Source organism: Emys orbicularis, chromosome 21 (assembly GCF_028017835.1).
Source record: "Emys orbicularis isolate rEmyOrb1 chromosome 21, rEmyOrb1.hap1, whole genome shotgun sequence".
NCBI lineage: Eukaryota > Metazoa > Chordata > Testudines > Emydidae > Emys > Emys orbicularis.
In genome coordinates, this window is record NC_088703.1 from 12,750,030 (window position 1) to 12,767,360 (window position 17,331).

The following is a 17,331-nucleotide window of genomic DNA, read 5'->3' on the forward strand; positions in this document are numbered from 1 at the left end:
CGGGCAATTGTAATTTGTAGTAAAATTCAGAAGGATCTGGCAGCTGTGCAAGTTCGAATGGTAAGTAAAACTTGTCACTCAGGAGTGGCTGAGGTTGTAATTATACTCAGGTTGAAATCACTTGCTGGCCAGATATAGGAAAGAAAGTTTAGTAGGCTTAGAAGGGTCTGACAGCCATGAAAGCTAGAATGGTAAGTAAAGCTTGTTACTCAAATGTGGCTGGGGTTGAGATTATATAAATAGTCATACTCGGGTTGAAATCACTACCTGGTCAGATACAGAGCCTGTACACATACGCATACCCACTTACAGATCTGGCAGCTGTGGATAGGTCTGATGTGAGTAGGACCTGTCACTCAGGTCACTGTAATTGTACCCAGAATATTTTCACTACCTGGCCAGATTTGACATACATACATGCACATCTGGCAGCCTTTTTTGAGTGTGGCTGGATTCAACATATGTACACATACATATATATATATACATATATATATATATATATATATATATATATATATATATATATATATATATATATACATACACACATACAAGCATACACATCTTAGTCTGTAAAGTTTTTAAAACTTACAAACCCATGTGTGACTAGGTATGTATTTATATCTAGTATAAATAGCTCTTGGTTAAGGTGAGCAGCATTGATATGACAATGACAGGGAAACTAAAGCACGATAGTGCTTCAGAAATAATGGTGGGAAATAGGTTAGAAGATTTTGTTAGAAAGGTAGGATGTGGCCCTTTGGCCTGGTGCTTATCAGCAACTTTGCAGGTATGGGAACAACGGGTTCAACCTAAGAAAAAAGGAATTTTCTCAGGAGAACCTAGTAGAAAGGAGAAACAGCAAACTGCTTTACAAGGGTTACAGCTTGTGGCTTGTACCCTGAATAAAGAAATAAATAAACTAATGACAGAAAAACAAAACTTAAGGAAGGAGAGAAAGTTAGACATGAGAATCTGTTAAGGGACAGCAAAAGAAGAAATAAGCAAACTTCTGAAAGAGCTGTCTCATAAGGTAGCTGAATGCAAAGCTTTGGCATCAGAGTGTAAAAGAACCAAGGAGGAATCTGATGGATAACTAAAGCAATTGGAAAATATTTTAGAAGACATGAAAGCAAAATATGAAGAAACTTCTGCAGACGTAGGCAAGCTAAGGAATCAAATCCAACAAAATTAGTTGTTAGTTATGGAATTTAAGAGAAATAGGGGGAGGCAGGTGGAGGAAAACAAAAGATTGCAGAAGGAGCTCGGTATGTTACAGATGGAGCGAGAGAAGCGTGGGAGAAATGTCTTGGAGGTACAAGGGCAGCTAAAAGAAATAGCAGCAAAGTTAGTCCTCTCTGTACCTGTTGAGAAATATGAAAATATGAAGACTGTATTATCAATTGAAGTGAATGAGAAAGCAAAGAAGTAAGTAGAGGTGGAAAGAGAATATGAAAAAGTGCAAGCAAAGTTTCGGCTCTTAAAGAGGGAATTTGAGAGTCAGAAAGCTAAATTTGCTCAGCACATGAGGCCAGAGGAACATGAACAAATGAGGGGCAGATTTGAGTAAAGATCTGAAGAACTGGAAAAAGCAATTTCTGAATAATTGTTGAAGAATCAGACATTGCAGAAGGAAGTGGAAAGGGTTCACATGGACACCTGAGATTAAAAGCCAATATGTGTCTTTAAAACTGAATGAAGAGATGAAAAAAACAAAACAAGTGAACTGACTATTGGGGATCTGAAAAAAAACAAAAACTTGTGGCAGTAAGCAAAAGTACAATGAAAACAAAGCAGAAGCTGAGAAGTTGCTGATGAAAAGACCAGTTGAAGTGAGAATGTAAGTCACTTCCAGGCTATGTACCTGTCTCCAGATAAGCATGAAAAAGAAGTGGCAGCATTGAAATCCAACACTGTGGCACTTAAAAGGCAGCTTGCTGAGATTCATAAAAAATATGATGCTGAACAAGCAAAAGTTTCCAAACTAGTGTCTGAAAACACAACTCTGAGGGACACTATGAATGATCAGTATGTACCCACTATAATACATGAGAAGATTAAAACAGTCTTGAGCAGCACCTTAGAAAAGGCTAATAAAGAGTTATCAGATCTGAAGAAAGAAACTGAAGATATAAAGCAAAAATTTATGAGAGTAAATGAAGGGAATTGAACTTTGGAAAAGAGGCTGCGACTCTTGCAGAACCACATACAAACACAGTATGTAAGTCTAAAAGATCACGAGAGTAAGGTGTCTACCTTAAATAAAGGCATACAAGAGTTACAGGGCAGTAACACTGAGACATTGGCTAAATATGAGAGATGCCAAGAGGAAATCTTACAGTTACATGCAGAAATTGAAGCCCAGAAGAACGAACTTGATACAATTCAAGAATGTATCAAGTCCAAATATGTCCCAGTTGGCTGCTTTAAAGAGAAAGAGAAAAACTTTGAAGTCACAGTGAAAGAACTAAAAAAAAACCACCAGTTGGTAAAACAGACACAGAGATGCAGAGAATGTGAGAAGACACAGAAATACAAACAGGATAATAAAAAGTTAAATAATGGGGTTTTGTCTATCCAAAATGACTTGCAAGAAAATTACATTCTTGCTGAGAAATCACATAAAATGGAAAGAATGTTCAGCAGCAAAATGGAAGAACTGAATGAGCAATTGAGAGAATTACTGCAAAAATAAACAGAGATAAAACACGAAAAAGACAAGCTATAGGAAGAAAATGCTAAACAGATTTCTGAGGCCCTTGCTGTGCAAACTCACATGCAGGGTCACTATGTTCCAGCTTTCACATATTGACTCTTGTTATAATGTTGTCTTGTTATAATGAAAGTACTGCTCTTATTTAATATTTTCATTAATGACCCTGGCACAAAAAGTAGGATGTGAGCTAATGAAATCTGCTGATGACACAAAGTTGGGAGGCACCGTCAGTACAGAGGAGGATCAGACCATTGAAGAAATGGGTGATGTTGAGAACTGGAGTAATAGAAATGGGATGAAATTTAATTGTACAAACTGCAAGATCATGCACTTAGGGACTAGCAACAAGAATTTTGGCTATAAGCTGCAGGCTGATCAATTGGAAACATCAATAGAGGAGAAAGACCTGTTTGTGTATTGGTCAATCACAGAATGACTATGAACCACCATTGTAATGCAGCCATGAAAAAGGCAAATGCCATCCTAGTAGAGATAGAGACATACTGGTTTCATTGTATAAGGCACAGGTAAACCTTCATCTGGAAACCGTGTACAATTCTGGTCACTCATGTTCAAGAAAGAAGAATTCAAAGTGGAACAGGTAAAGAAAAAAGCTAGTGGGATAATGAAGGGATTGGAGGACTGATCTTACTAGAGAAGAGCTGGGCTTGTTTAGCCTAGAAAAATGAAGGCTTGAGAGGGGATCCAGTTGCTCTCTATAAATACATCAGGGGGAAACACCAGGGAGGCAGAAGAGCTATTTCAGCTAAAGGACAATGTGGCACAAGAATCAATGGGCAGCAACTGGTAATAAATAAACTTAGTCTGGAAATTAGAGGAAGGTTTCTAACCATCGGAGGACCTGGAACAGCCTCCCAATGGGATGAATGGGGCCAACCAGAGTAACTAGTTTTCAGATGAAGCTTGATAAGTTTATGAATGGGATGATACAAGGGGGTTACCTGTGATATCAGGGACTGGACTCAATAACCTGGGAGTTCCCTTTCTGTCCTATGTTCTTAACAGCCTTCTACTATCAGAAATCTCCTCCCACATAGGTACATATAGGCAATGATCAAATCATTTCTTAGGATGCTTTTGTTAAGATAAATAGATTGAACTTCTTCCTTTCTTTTAACATCCTGTTGAAATTTTGACAAATGACCACAGTATTCCAGTAATAGCCACACTAACAGTCTCATAAACAGTGGTAATAACACATCACTACTTAATATTCCATATATAATACAGCTAAGGATCTCATTTGCTTTCTTAGTCGCTGCATCGCACTTCAAACTCCTGTTCATTTCATTTTCACATGACCTGTAAATGTTTCTCTGAGACAGTGATTTCCAAAATGAAGTCCCCCATTCTGTAAATATGATCTACATTCTTGGTTCCCAGATATATGACCTTGCATTTAGACATTTTAAAATGTATATTGTTCAAGTGAGTCTAGTTTACCCTGTAATCCAGACCTGCCATCATTATTTATCACTCCATCAATTTTGTGTCACTTACGAACTTTAGCAGCAATTATTTTTTTCCTCAATCATTGCTAAAGATATTGAAAAGTATTGAACTGAGAACAGATTCCTTTGAGAAGCCACTTGAAACACCTCCATTGGATGATAATTGATTATCCTAAATATTGGAAATTAACAAGTTTTAATCCATTTAAAACATTCTGAATTGGTTTTGCTTAGTGCTATTTTTTAATCAGACTTCTGGGATTAAGTCAAATCCTTGCATTTAAGTATATTATTTCAACCAAACTTGTAACCTATTAAAAAATCCAGTTTGTTTGACAAGACCTATTTTTCCATAAAACCATGATGGATGGCACTAACTATGTTACCATCATTTAATTCTTCATTTATTGCATCCCATACCTGACTTTCCATATCTTTGCCTGGTGTCAGACTACCCAGCCTATAGCACTCTGGGCCATCCCATTTACCCTTTTTAAATATTGGAAGAGTGTTGGGTTTTCTCCAGTGTTCTGGGACTTCCTCAATATTCCAAGATTTGCAGAATATTAACATAAATAGCTCAGAGATCCTCAGCCAATTCTTTTAAAACTCTTGAGTGCACATTATCTGGTCCTGAATGATTTGAAAATGTTTAGCTTTAGCAGTTCTTGTCTAATATCCTTCCAAATTACTGTTGTTATAGAACCTATATCATTTCCCCTGAAAGATGAGAATACATCACCCAGCTTCTTTCCAAGTACACAAACGTAATAGTTATTGAACACTTCTCCTTTTTCTGCATAATAATTAACAATTCTACCGTTGTTATCTAGTAATGATCCTATACCATTGTTAGAATTCCTTCTGTTAAAAACAATGTTTAACAAAAATCCTTCTTGTTTTACTTAATTTGACCAGCCATACATATTTGATTGAAAACTTCAATTTATCAGTTGTTTGCATTTCATGACTGCTACCTTATATCATTGCTATCACATCCCTCATTTCCATTTTCACTTCCTTTCTTAACCAGGATATGTGTTTTTAAAAACTGATCCAGCCTTCTTTTTTGTGATTTTGGAATTGTGGATTTTTGGACACCTATTAAAGTTTCCTTAAACAACTCCCAATTGTCATTCACACTGGTTTGTTACAATGTTTTCTCCTAATCAATTTTGCTTAATTGTTTTTTCTTTCTTTAATTTTCCTCCCTATTTTCCACTGGAAAAATATCAAAGTAAAAAGAAATGGCCAAAGTGAGAGAAAATCCATTTTTTAAATTATTTGTAACTATTTTGTAACTGTCAAAAGGTGAAAATCAATCAGAAAGTGGTGTGAAATCCACAATTTCCAAGCAAAAATGTGAGGGGAATTTTTATTTTGACTTTAAAAAAAAATCAGATAATTAAAACTTTTCATCATATGATTTTTTTTCCATCTAAAAAGATTATTAGAAACTTTTCAACCACATCTAATTTTCATTCTATTTTATTAAGGGTTTTAGAAAATTAATATTATGCCTGACTTCATTAACTGAAGAAAGAAGGGTATGGACACTTTACAAAGAGGAGTTTTCTACAAAATATTGTAATTAAGTCGATAAAAAAAAATAAAAGAAAAAACAAAACAAAAAAGTTTAAAAGAGTCTGGAAAAAAATTCCCTTCCTCTTCTCAACTGCTCAATGTTCACTGTCTTAGTTCTTGTGAAATCATCAATACATTAGTTTTCTAGAAACCACATAATCTTCTAACAATGACAGGATTGTAACTTTTAATATAAACTAACAAGGAGAAGAATACAACTCAAACAGTTTCAGACCTACTTTCTACATCATAAAGAAGGTAAAAATGGCACAACTCCACGTTTTCCTCTTGCAGATCACTGTTAATAGGATGATCTGTCCCTCTGATACAATAATTACAGCTGTGGCAAGAGCAGAGATCGAGAAGACGGAGAGACAGTTTGCAGGGGGCTGAGGCCAACTGCAAAATAATTTTCTCTGCCTGTGAGGGCTCTTTCACCCTCCCATGGGCCATCCTGTTCCTCAAGAGGGCAACCCTCTCCTCCTCATCACACAGCTATGGGGTGAGTCGTGAACTCTGTGATGCTTCATGGCAGAGAATGCCTAGTCATCACTAAAGAGAAGGGCTTCCTGGTGGGCAATCACACTCCTGCCTCTGCTGGAGGAGGTGCCACTTCTCTAGTGCTGGTATTTGCTATCTGCACCCCATTCCAGTCCCTTCCATTGCCTCTCATCTGGTAGAGGACAGCCTTTTTTCCCCCCAGCAGACGCAATGCTACTGTGTTACTGCATTGTATGGCAGCTCCAGGTTGAATTGGTTCCACTGTCAGAACCTCTATAGACTTCCACAACAACGAGATGGCAGATAACAATACCTAGCTCTTATGTAGCACTTTTCATCAGTAGATCTCAATGCGCTTAACAAAGAGGTCAGTATCAGAAAAGGAAACACTTGCACCTGCCACCTCCATGAAACAGCGTCACTCAATGCAGTAATGTCTTCTTTCTTTTGAGTGCCAGACTTTCTTTTCCATAGAAGATCTAGTCTTCATTTATCAATCTCCCCCTCAGGGGCAATATTCCTCTCTCAGTTGCTTTGTCTCTCCCCTGTCTCCAGAGCTCCATCTTTCCCTCATGCCATTTCTCCCACTACTTGAATCTTAACACACCTGTGATAGTGCCACTGTTTGTGTTCAAGAGCATAATCTTCTGATTTTCTGAGGCAGAATGGGAAATGGGAACCCAGACTGGTGTGAAACAGGAACATATTTATTTTTCCAAGCATTTCAGTGGACGTTTTCATATATTTGTTTTGCCAAGCTCTAATCAGGTATTTGCATCATCTCCTTGTGGAAGCAGAGAAAGAACTGACAGGAAGGGGATTGCAATGCATGACAGTTTGTTAGCAAGAGTCAGGCTAACTGTAACCCTAATAATGCGAGATTTGTAGAAGCGAGGAATGTGTGAGGTGAGTGGGAAAGAACTGTATGAGAAGTTGTTGCGACCTTGTGTAGATAATGTGTAGATAATATGGAATGTAGACTAAGAGTCTACATTAGTGAGCAAAACAAGATATCAGAATGACCTATGTATAAACAAAATGCAGCTGTTGCTCATTATTGTCTGTAACAAAAGGTATAAATGCTTGCTGTAATTGTTTACCTGTTGAGAGACCTGTTTAGCTCTCTCCCTCTATGCAATTGATAGAGAGAAAATAAAGTATCTGACTTGCTGTACCCAAACAAAAAGTGAGAACTCTGTTATTCTCCGACATCCTTCCCCACCGTTAAACTCAAGACTCAGCAGCAGAGCATCTCTCATTTACACCATGTGAGACACCATGCTCTGAACCCTCTTCTTCTGCCTACTTGCCCTGCACTGATAAATGTATGGTAATCTCTTATCAAAAAATAGCGTTTACCTGGACAGACACCACAGAAGCACAGAGCTTTCTGTATAGCAGTAGAAAACCTCATTCATAGGTCATTATCATTAAGGGTGCCTTTACACCTAGGGCAATGTGCAGTGCGCAGATGCTGAACACCCATCCGGCATGGCTATAAATAGCAGTGGAGACAGCTAGACAGGTAGAGCACAGTACAGTACATATCTGAACCCCCAGAGAATATATGCTACACAGTGCCTACACCGCTATTTTTAGCAGTGTAGTGCTTCGCCCCCGCCTGAGTCTTTCACTGCTGTCATGTACTTCTGTATCACATAAGGCCTGGCTACAGAGCTCTCTCATACACACGAAATGTGTTCAGCATTAGATTGTTAAATGCTTTCTCAGGTATGGTTGAGGGTCATTTAAATAAGGTATTTGAAACACAAGGCCATCTAGTTGCGGAATTGTATCATACACTTTAGCATTTCATTTCACCTCCCCCTTTCAGTTCTACATTCCTATAATTTACAGTATCACACTATCTTTGAAACTCAGTACAGATCAGTCTGTTAAGCCTCTCTGAAACATACTGGTTTTATAATTATATGATCCCAACATGTAACAACTTGGCCATCTGGCTGTCATTAGTTGCAAAGACTGGCTGTTTGCAGTCCTTGAGTCTTCTTCTGAATCTGCAATCTGTATAGTTTGTTCTGTTGATTTGTTCTTTCTGAGGCACAAACTGTAAATATTGATGGTTTCTGCTGTACTCTCCATGGTTGGTCTCGATCACATATAATCTGGGTGCTGAATTATTTTTCTTTATGTCAGCTGGAATTGTACATTCTTTTTCTCCATCCAATATGACACAAACACAGTCACCAGGTTCTAGAACTGGCAGTTCTCTAACTGTGTGACATCTCTTGTAAAAATGTCCATAAGCTATTTCAGCCTTTTTATCCAATTTGGCTACTTTCTTCATGTCTGGCCACTTTGAAGATAGATTTTTTTCCAAAGTTGGAACAGTCATTCTGAGTTGACTTCCCATGAGGAGTTGTGCTGGACGATATCCAGTAGCTGCTATTGGTGTTTATCTGTAACTGGGAAAACAAAGAATAAATCTTCCCGCTGTACAATTTTCTTGGCTGGCCGTACAGCTCTCTCAGCCTCTCCATTTGCTTGAGGTAACGTGGGATGCTAGGAATATGATCAAAATTGTATTTCATTCAGAATAACTTAAATTCTGCTGAAGTGAACTGTGGTCCATTGCTCTTCCCTAGTTGTTCTGAAATACCAAAGTGAGCAAAAGTGCACTTCAGGTTCTAGATATTGCTGCAACATGGTCTGTCTTTCAAGTACATTATTTCTATATACCTGGAAAAATTGTCCACAACAACCATGAAACAATGTCCTCTGAATTCACATAAATCTGCAGCTAGTCTTTTCCAGTGTCTTCCTAGTAGGGTCTTTGTACATTGTATGGTTCATCATTGTCTCTTAAGTTGATTATTACTGTTTCGCCTTTCAAAACCCAATAGCATGAAATCGTCTGTTGAATTCTTCCACCTTTCACACTAAGCTCTTCATGGCAGTCACCCTATGGCTGAGAACATTGTTGGTCTTTGATCTCTTGATGACATGCAGTCTGAATGCATAGCTTCTTTGTTTGTCAATTGTTTCTGTGGTGAACTGGCCCATGGAATTCAGAATATCTTCAGGGCTAGTCAGAGCTGTGTCAAGTGACTTCAGCTCTAGGAGGGGATGAAGGTGATTGAAAGTCCCTTCTGAGATGAGTGTGACATCAGCTCCTGAAACAATTTTTAAAGTCCGTACTTTTGCCACCAATATTCACTTTCACTCTCCAGGCAGACTCTGTGTTTTCACGTGTGACAGATCCCAGAAATAATGGTTCTTGATTGTTGGTAATATGAGTAAACTGCCTGACTGCTTTTGTGTGGCAAACAGCTGCAAAATGTTCATATATTAATTACATTGTCTAACTCTGGCTAGACATGCATCTTCTCTTAGGATATGACTTTTTCCACACCTTGTGCATGTAGGCTGGAATTTGTGTCTCAGCCTGGGCATTCTCTCTTCTTGCCTCAAGGGTTTTATGCTAATGACTTTGAACAGTCATGATGAGCCTCTTTACTGCATTTAAACTAGTTTATTCTTTTTCAAGTTTGATTGTTACTCTTGGTTTTGCTTTATCCCAGTTCAGACTGCTTTGCTATTTGAATAGCTGTGGCTAGGATTAAATCTTTCTTCTTCTGTAGCTGCTGTGAAAGGGGCTTTTTTTATTTATTTTTTTATTTCTTAACCCAATAACTAGCATGTTTCTGATATTTTCATGTTTTCAAATAATAGGAAAGGTCTGGGGGTTTTGCACAGCACACAAGCTACCGCTAAGAAAGAGCTCTGATCGGTTCTCTTCCCTGAATCCACAGCTCATTGGTCCATTCCCCTGCAAGCCACAGCTGATATATCCCGGCCACACACACTCCAGGTCCCAGCCCTGCAGAGGGGTCCTGCAGGGAGGCGTTGATTGACAGCTATCACTGTGTCCTGGGCTTGTGCCTGCTACCATGACAGGGAGCAACACTGCACCCCACCTCCAGTGAGTACCCCTGCTACAGGTACCCCCTCCAGCACCGCCAAATATACACCCTCAGCTCCCTCTCCCCCCAGTTCCACTCTATCTGGCAGTATTCTTTTTTTGGGAACCTGAAATATGGTAACTCTATTTACAAAACATTCAACATTTCCCCTGGTTCTTGAATTCTGTGGTGGAAACATACTCTTTCATAAACCACATGTCTCTGAGGTATAAAGTATCCATCTGTCACAGATCCACAGGACTATGGCCCCAGCTTTGGAACAGTTTCTGGGAGGAACCCCTTCAGTGTGCCAGAGCTTCTTGGGGTCCCACTCTTCCTTCAGGACAAGTCATGTAGCTTCACCCGCCTCCTTAGACTGGAGCTCTGGACTCTCACCACTCCTCTTTCACACTGTGAGCTCCATTCAGTGAGTCCCACTGAGACAGACACTTGAGGGAGTTTTGTGTAATCTAAGGGAGCAACGCACCTCCATAAGCATCTGCAGGGGCACTCAGCCAATGCTGTCAAACAGTAGGGTTTAGTAGTTGACTAGAATGAAGTATAGGAAGTCCTTGGTTAGTATGGAGAAATGAAGGTTAAAGCATAGTCCATTCTGCAAAGCCAGAGCCCAGCTAAGCTGCAGTGAACCCCCCATTGTTCAAGCTCCGTCTCTCCTGCCGTCTGACCTCCTTGATCAGAATCCCAGGTGTGACCCTGACTACTTCCAGCAGCCAACACTTTTACCCCAGTTTCACACTTCTCTAGTCCTTTGTTCCTGCTGAGAGCATCTATGGTCATTGATTGCTAGGTTTCAATGTCCCAGTGATTGGATTTGCTATTGTCTTTTCAGAGGCTCCACTGATAGTGGGCCCAAGCCCCAGATAGCTGTATACCATTCACACCTGTATCTTAGCCTGCCCTGAGAGCAAACTGTCCCTTTCCAATCACTAAGCAACAATGTAGCATATAGGAGAAACTGAGGCACAAACAGTTCTAATAAAAATATTACAAAAAATCCCCACTTTGGCTCTGCATCAAACATACCCAAAACCTTTCATATGCATCTTTATGACTACCTTCAGTAAAGTCAAAGCATTTAAAGATTTGCTGCCTGCTTCCCCATAGCATAAATTAAAGATAATGCCTGTATATCTCCAGTTTCTTTGTGGAGTTTGGTAGAAATGCAAAATCTTGCTTCCAGTCTGTCCATTGTGAAGGTTTGTAAAAGCTGAAGTTCTTTGGAGCATTGAAAAGTGGTATGGTGATGAGATCCTGCAATCTTTGTTTCTGGTTCCTTCTATATGCAACCTTTATTGCAGTTTCCCTTCTGTTTCTGTTCTTATTTTACTCCTGACACCATGTCATGTACTTCTATACCAGAAATGGAGTGGCTACAGAGTTTGTTTATATACACCAGAGGTGTTCATCATAAGATCCTTTAATGCTCTGCCCGGAATGGCTGAAGCCTATTGGCAAAGCAGTATACTACAATTTAGCATTCCATTTCCTGCAAGTCCCTGCTGCTGGAGCCTTTCACTGCAGTGTGTAGCAACATGTGTAGTGCCTGTTCTCTGCTCGTCATTGTATGTGTAGCTATAGCCTAACATTATCTTGCCTTCTCTACCTGATATTTCAGCATTGAGTCAGAGCCTGAATCATGTTGTAATAACTTAATCCCTCATATTCCAGTGCCCAAGAGCATTACAAAGTAAACAAGAGATGTTCACTATGGGCCTGATTCGAATCCATTCAAGTCAATGGAGAGACTCTCACTGACATCAACTGGAATTCAATTAGGCCAATTAGTAACAAGATGATCTATAAAACCTCAATTTAAGCAATACTCCATGTCTTGCACTTGCAGGAACACTGCAGTAACACTTTGCAGTCCAATGTAAATCCTATTTTGAGATTTTAGCAGGGACTTAAGTGATGCATAGGACTTCTGCCAGGGGGAAATTAACCCTATAAATGCAGATGTTCATGTTTAGGAACAAATTCCTTTCTGGGTAATATACTGTGCAACCTGACTGAGGCAGCTGAAGACAGACAGGAAGGAAGCAGGATCCTGTGTATTCTGCAGTACAATGGGACCCAAAACTATTGCTACTACTTAGCTACAGAGTGTCTCTTATTTTCACTAACTGCAGACAATTCTAAAGTTAGTGCCAACTGAATTAGTTGAGGCTTTGGACTTAATTGTGGAACTCCTTTCCTGGGGTACACCTGAGACTGAAATTATTGCAGACAAATATTTTCAGACTATCAGTTGTGCACATTTTGGTAGCTGTGCGTGCTCACAAGTCAATAAAATATATTACAGAAATATTAAGATGGATCATAGAGTTCAGGGACCACTGTATCATCTAGTCTGATTTCCTGTATATCACAGGCCACCAGCACCATCCAGCACCCAAACACTGAACCTGACAACTGAAATGAGACCAAAGTATTACAGTCCCTAGGAGACTGGACAAAGCCAGGAGTTACAGAGTTGAGATTCCTACTGCCATCTGGCATAGTGTCTTTGCTGTTCTGCATCACAAGTTATTTTAGGACCATTTCAGACAATATAAGAACACAAGAACAGTCATACTGGGTCAGACCAAAGGTCCATCTAGCCCAGTATCCTGCCCCAGAAGGAATGAATAGAAGGTAATGAATGAATAGATAATCATCAAGTGATCCATCCCCTGTTGCCCATTCCCAGCTTCTGGCAAACAGAAACTAGGGACACCATCCCTGCCCATCCTGAGGTCCCCAAAACTATTTGTCTGGGTGATAATATGGGTTGAAGTGTCTAAGGGGACTGTCTGTGGCTCCAAGTTAAGCTAGTATAGTGATCCAAGATCATATATTTGTTGGTAGTTTGGTTAAATCTTATTATATATACCACTGGTTTGGGAGTGTTGACCAGTTATTTGACAGTCTGACCTGAGATGAGTCTGACAATTTGATCCTGTGCAACTCCAGCAATGCCTCCTCTACTCCCACAGCCTCTTCGATCCAGTTCACTTTTTGTCTCTAGTCCCATATTACCAATTTGCTGTCTCAGGCAGCATCACGCAAATTCGCCTTTGCTTCCACCGTTTCAAACCATAAACTGATCTTCTGCCCTACCCAGCCATTTGACTATCTTCCTTCCCCCAAACAAGACAATTCATCCTCTGCCTTTCCACATCTCCTCTCAGTTTCCATAGAAATGGTCATGCACAAGAGCAGCAACACTTGGGATTATGATTCTCCCCTCCAGGCCCTTTCCCCAACTTCCATGTTGTTCTGATGCCTTCCCCATGTGATAATCTCCCACACCCTCACCAAGGAATCCTACTATGTGGCAATCAGGATAAGTGGCAACCACCGTGAAGGTGCAGCTTTCCTTGCACAAATCCATCTGCAAATCCTTTGAGCCACCTCTTTCCTGCCTGGAAACTCTCTGAAAGAGGGAAATACATATACCCTCCTGGCACATTAGACAGATCCTTACAATTCTTTTGCCTACAGCTAACCCCAGGGATACATGTCCAGAATATTTCAGCCACTGGGTTGTGTGTGGTGTATACAGTGTTCAGTGATTGAGCCACATGTTCAGATGCAAAGTATTTGTGTCTGCATGTGAATGGTTTTCCATATATATGGTTAGACATGGACTATCTGGTTTTGTTCTATGTCAGACAAGACAAGCACAATCACTTTGCATCCTAGCATTGGGCTCAATCACCAAATACCATGCACCATATACACCCCTATCTCATGGAACTGGAAGGTCATCAAGTCCAGCCCCCTGCCTTTCCCAGCAGGACCAAGTACTGATTTTGCCCCAGATCCCTAAGTGGCCCCCTCAAGGATTGAACTCACAACACTGGGTTTAGCAGGCCAATGCTCAAACCACTGAGCTATCCCTCCCCAGTGGCTGAAATATTCTGGGCAGGCTTTCCCAAGGTTACTTGTAGGCAAAGCAATTTTAAGGACCTGTTTAATGTGCCAAGGGGATCCTGCACCAAATTGTCTTCTTGAAAACTGCCCTGGCATATCGTATACCTTTTGACCAATAAAAAACTGTTATCCCATAGTTGCTAATAAAATATAATACAGAAATTTATAGTGTGTTAATTTCCCATTAAAATTATATGTCAACTCATAATTTACCATAACATTCTGATATCAATACAGTCATTAAACTTTACAGAAAGAGCAATTAAGCCTGTGAGTTAACCTTTCTTCTGTAATTAATTTTCACATCCAAAGATGTGGGCTCCAAATACCTCTTTTCTAGCTAGAACAGTCTGGGTATATAGGGATCAATCAGGGACCCAATAATATGGAAAATAAAATTTAGTGAAAATATTTGGAAATCAATGTATACTTACTTAGTGGCATCTTGTTTATTTCCTGAAAGAGAAAATTCAATACCAATTGTTAAATTCATGTGCGAAAATGTATCTAAGCAATAAGAAGATTTGCTAATGTATTACAGGAAGAGTGGCCATACTATATACATCTTAATATGCTTCTTTTTTTTAATTTGGAGGTTAGAGGCCTGCATAAATCTCAAACATGCTTGACTTAATTCAGCCCCCTCGCTGTATGCATTGTGATACCATCTTTAGTTACATGATCTCATACTATTTTTTTTCTACAGAACCCTTGCCTCATTCAGTGCACAGGATGGACCATGCTCTGGCTATGAAGTAGGCTCATGTAGTGAAGAAAGCTGTTGTCTACAGGTCCCCACCTCATTTGTCGCAGAAGTTGGAGGATGTGTAGTGAATGAGGCGGGATTTCAGGAAAATAAAGGAGGGTCTCATGATTAGGGCAGCTGATTGCTGCACAGGGGAACTGAATTCTACCCCTGTCTCTGCCACAGAGTTCCTGTTTTATGCTGGGCAAACTTTTCACAGTGAACTAACCAACTGGTCTGGTTTTCTGCTCAGTAGGCTGCATCTATTTTCAGGGCTGCTAACAAGGCTTCCTTCAGGCATTTGGGTCCCCTCAGCTTCACCTGAACCTGTAGATTGGAATCATTCAACCCATCTTGGTGGTTGGAAAACCTTGAGTTTAGACGCCTCTGATATTAGAAAGTTTATTGAAAGTTAGAAGACTGATGATCCAGTAAGGGTCATAATGACCTGTGTGTTTTGCAGAAGTTAGTTATAAAAAATTAGCTAATAGAGTGTATTTTGGAGCAGTCCTCTGAAGCCATCTAGAGAGACGTTTTTCCTGACACCCTTTCTCCCCGTTGGGTAGCAACTGGACACTGCAAACTTGCTGTTAATTATTCAATACTGTTGCAGATGTTAGGTAAATATCTGGGATGTTCTAAACTTATTGATTATGTCTGTGTGTGCTTAAATCTAAGAAACTGCAGTTTTAGATGGAGCATATATAAAGGCTGGTTCTTTGCAGACTGATTAGTGTATACCCAGATCACACACTTCCCTACAGAGCCCCCTAGGAATAACTCCTGACAATTTAAAGCGATACTCTATCATTTTAATACAGTTTTCAATACACCATAATTATGCAGTAATTTCTCCTAAGTTAATTCTCAGAAATGACTGGATCATTTTTACTTAAACTTTCTAGAAATAGTTTAACCAGAAGCAGAGACCAAGTAGGAAAATTTCAGCCCAAACAGTGAAAGTTTGGCAAAGATACAAGCCACTGAAAAGAAAATAAAGAAAAAAATACAGGGCTTTGTAAAGGAAAGTTAGGCAATGTTAATTAAAGTGCCATTGCCAGCTCTTCCTGTACTTAGAACTAAGTAGGTTCATTGTAAAATTTCCTCTATTAAACACATTCTCACGTGATAAGGAGATGTGAAGCTTTAAATCAACACTGACTGTAGGTTATGGTATAAACTTTTCCCTAACAGCTTATACAGTTGAGAAGCAAGGTGGGTGACTGACATCTGACCTGTCAGTCCTAATCCTCAAAGGAAACATGCCCAACATTTTTAAAAGACGTGTCAGGGAGCTCAAATTCAAAACATTGCTAGATGCTAAAAATCATGCACAGAATAGAGACACTGGATTTATGGCTTATTGCAACAATCTATAACCCACTAACAATGCTCCCCCTCCACCCCGCCACCTCCAGCTGCTTTTCCCACCCATCCTTTCCTTTCCCCCTTGTATTTAGCAGTGACTTTCCCAGAACTGAAGGAGAGCTCTCTGTAAGCTCGAAAGCTTCACTCTCTCACCAACAGAAGTTGATCCAATAAAAGACATTACCTCACTCACAATCTCTTGCGAATATCCTGGGTCTGTCATGGCTACATAGCTAATACAGTTGTCACACAACACTACAGGACCATTAAATTGGGATTTTCAAAGGGGACTAACTGAAAATCTGTGGAACTAGGGTGCCCAGCTCCCTTAGCCTCATTTGAAAAACAGGATTATTCTGTAGTTAAACATTAAACCCTGCCACGAGCATTTCTGGATGATAAGAGTGCAGTGCAGGTGGAATTATAAAGCTCGGTTCACTCCGTTTCACTCTGCAGCTTCTGGGACTCCCAAGGGCTGCACTTCCAGCTGACTCAGAAGCCCTGGGTCTCCAGCCCCAGATCAGCCCGCATGACTGGCTGTCCTAGAACTTCCAGACTCCCAGAACTACAGCAATGAGCCTGGAAAACTTGGGAGCCCCCTGTATTTCCAGGCTCCTGCTGCAGAGTTGGGAGCCTAGACTCGGAGAGCCCTAGAGTTTCTGCTATTTACAGAGCAGCTCAATCTTTAAATATTAACTTTTCCTCTTAAATTTAGGGGCAACATGTCAGAACACAGAGCAGCACCAAGTAGGAGGGCAAGAGCTATCACAGTGATTCCATCAGCTGAACAGAGGGAGTCTTCTCACACTAAAGCCCTACAAATAACCATGATTCCACTAATATACTGTAGGTACCAGCAGGGAGTAATGAGGTAGAAACAAACTGAAGAACATAGAAATACACAAATATTTTTTCCCCAAAGGAATATTTTTCATTAAAATATTGATTTAGTTGAAACAACTATTTTGTTGTTTAAATTTTGCTTTGATCAAAAGACTCAACTTGTTATGTTAGTTGGAAGAAACACTGTGATGCAAAAATCATGAGACAAGGCACTAATATATTAATTATAGTGTATTATAA

The 17,331-nt window shown here is 39.8% G+C and overlaps 1 pseudogene; it reads left to right on the plus strand.

Moving 5' to 3' along the window:
• The first annotated feature begins 753 nt into the window (after positions 1 to 753).
• Positions 754 to 2,815, plus strand: LOC135892897 (uveal autoantigen with coiled-coil domains and ankyrin repeats-like; annotated as a pseudogene).
• Positions 2,816 to 17,331: the final 14,516 nt, after the last annotated feature.